The sequence below is a fragment of the Eumetopias jubatus genome, unplaced genomic scaffold (assembly GCF_037043125.1).
Source record: "Eumetopias jubatus isolate StellerSeaLion01/CBP00866 unplaced genomic scaffold, mEumJub1_p1.0 scaffold_3, whole genome shotgun sequence".
NCBI lineage: Eukaryota > Metazoa > Chordata > Mammalia > Carnivora > Otariidae > Eumetopias > Eumetopias jubatus.
Window position 1 is genome coordinate 16,053,520 of NW_028274809.1, and position 2,783 is coordinate 16,056,302.

At 44.9% G+C, this 2,783-nt stretch overlaps 1 long non-coding RNA gene across 1 annotated transcript; it reads left to right on the forward strand.

Moving 5' to 3' along the window:
• Positions 1 to 785: 785 nt before the first annotated feature.
• On the forward strand, positions 786 to 2,154 carry LOC114210883 (uncharacterized). The gene is made up of 2 exons (XR_003609602.2): positions 786 to 1,108; positions 1,231 to 2,154. It is a non-coding gene; the product is annotated as an uncharacterized LOC114210883 (long non-coding RNA).
• Positions 2,155 to 2,783: the final 629 nt, after the last annotated feature.

Here is a 2,783-nt window from a genome sequence, read left to right on the forward strand (position 1 = left end):
TCTAGCCCTTTCCATTTTCGTTCGGAAAGACCTGCTGATTTTGCACGTGAGTGAGGCCGTTCTCCTTGGTCAGGCCAATGAATAAATTCAGCTTTGTTTCCAAATTGTTATATGGTGATTTTCATTTCTTTCTTTCCTCAGCATAAAATATCAGGATACCTAATGTGAAATCAAAGGCCAGCTATTGTCAGTGTTTTAGGGGCACTTATACTAGTGGTTGAAAACTCACATACCGTCAGGGGCCAGACGAGACGCAGCCGCAATACCAAGAGGATGGAGGGAACTCTGCAAAGTGCTAAGTGGGTTCCTCTTCTAACGAGGAAGCTGATTTTCAGCTCCAAGAATTACGGATCTCTGCTAACGTGGCTGTGTTAGTCTACTGTTGAACCACCTTATGATTCTTCCAGAAAAGCTGTGAAACTCTATGTTAATGTCAACATCCTCAAGGTTTAAAGGAGCTAAATAAGACATAGCCACAGGCCAACTAAGGTGTGTGGCCTGGCAGTGTGTGACTTTAGGCTTAAGATATTTTAGACACTGTGTTGGGTGGTTATGGTAACAGAAAATCTTTCAGCCTACAAAGGAAACCGAAATGCAGGTGTTAAGGAATAAGGTAAAATGCTGTAATAAAGGACTGTTTGAAGTTAACAAGAAGCACAGAGGAATTAGGAACCCTCAGAAGACCTAACTCTGTTTCATCTTGCCTTTGCAACAGGTGTCAGACCATTGATTAGAAACTTGAAGGTGTGCAGGCTGGGCTCAGGTGGACAACATTAGTACAGGAATAAAGCGTCCCAGTGACGTAAGCCTATAGTCGCTTCCTGTTTCCCACTAGCACATTCATCTTGTTGGCCTCCCGTTCCCCATGAGCAAAGTTGACTTTGCTAAAGATATAACACAGTGCTCCTCAACCAGGGATGGTTTTGCTTTCCATGGGGACATGTGGTGATGCCCAGAGACATTTTTGGTTGTCACAACAGATGGAAAGGGGAAGATGCTGCAGACGTCTAGTGGTCAGCGGCCAGGGATGCTGCTCAGCCTGCCACAGCGCACAGGACAGCCCCCTCAACAAACAAGTATGTGGCCTAAAATGTCAACAGTGCTGAGGGTGAGAAACTTTGGCCTAGATTTTACAATCATATACCTCACAGCAAATATTAACTATGTCGTTTCCATCTGCCCTTTGATGTACCGTGGCTGACAATTGCTTTCTCTCTCTCCTTCCTCTAGCAATGCCCCACCTCGCCTGTGTTTTCTCAACAATGCAGAGCCTTGGGAAGGTGCTCCAGTTTTTCTCTTTGCTCTTTGTCAGTTTTTGACTAAGTGGAGATTAGAAGGATGTGGGCAAGAAAGGGACTGTGTGTGTGTGTGTGTGTGTGTGTGTGTGTGTGTGCGCGTGTGCGCGTGTGCGTGTGTGTGCGTGCGTGTGTGTGCGCGCGCGCGCGCGTGTGTGTGTGTGTGCGTGTGCGCGTGTGTGTTAGTTTTCTGACTGAGGAGAGGAGGTAAGACCCATTACCTCCATAGCTGACAAGACTGAGAACGTTGGGCATATATTTTATATAATATTAAAACAAAGCATTCACAAGTTAGGATTCAAGCAAAGAGTCCAGAAATTCGTTCTGATCTAGGTTTAGAGAACTGGCCTGAAGCGTTACAACTGTCAGCCTACAGCTCACCCCAGCTCTTTCACCGACGGTCCTTCCATCTCTCCTGTTCCTGTTGTGCCTTCCACTCAGTGAGTCTGTGATATAAAGTACAGATTCGTCCCTCCTCACCTGTGAGGATGGAAACCTACAGGATTTCCTGTGCCTGTGTTAAACAATACTGGGATGGGCCATATTGTCCCCATGGCAAAAACTCCAGTAAATAAACACTTGCTTCTGGAAGATAAGACTATGAGCGAACTAGAAGAGCTTACTCATCAAGACCAACGGCTTTTTTAGGAAGACCGGCTTCAAGACCCTCACTTCATTGTGCCCTCCAGTCCAAAGTTACCAATGCCAACCAGTGACTCAGCTTCCAAGACCTGCCTTAAAATCTCCAAGACCAGGCATATCCACTGACTTTCCCTTTCCAGAGCTCTGTTAAAACCTTTAAAGATATAATAATCCATCTTTCTTTAATAGGCTTAGTAAAATGGCTTTGATTGGTCAACAGGTCTCTCTGGTGGTCTTTTGAAAAGCCAACAGGGACATGTACTTCTTTTTTTTTTTTTTAAGATTTTATTTATTTATTTGAGGGAGAGTGAGAGAGAGAGAGCACAACATTGGGGAGGGTCAGAGGGAGAAGCGGACTCCCCGCTGAGTGGGAAGCCCGATGTGGGACTCGACCCTGGGACTCTGGGATTGTGACCTGAGCCGAAGGCAGTTGCTTAATTGACTGAGCCACCCAGCCGCCCTAAAAAACCAACAGGGTCTTGTGCTTCTTAAGAAAAACGGGAAAGAACAATGAAGTAAATACGACTTTCTTCCAGTTGAATATGATTGGTTGTTTCAAGTTCAGAGGTGGGAATGTAAAATGATGTGGTCACCATGGAAAACAGTTTGTGGTTCCTTAAAAAGCTAAACTTAAAATTGCCAGATGATCACAAGTCCATTCTTAGATATATACCCTAAGGGATTGAAAGAGACTCGAACAGATCTTTGTGCACCCAGGTTCAAAGCCACACTAGTCAAAAGAGCCAAAAAGTGGGAGCAACCCAAGTGTCAGCTGATGGATGAATGGATAAACAAAATGTGCCATATCCTTACAATGGCATTTTATTCAGCCATAAAAAGGAACGA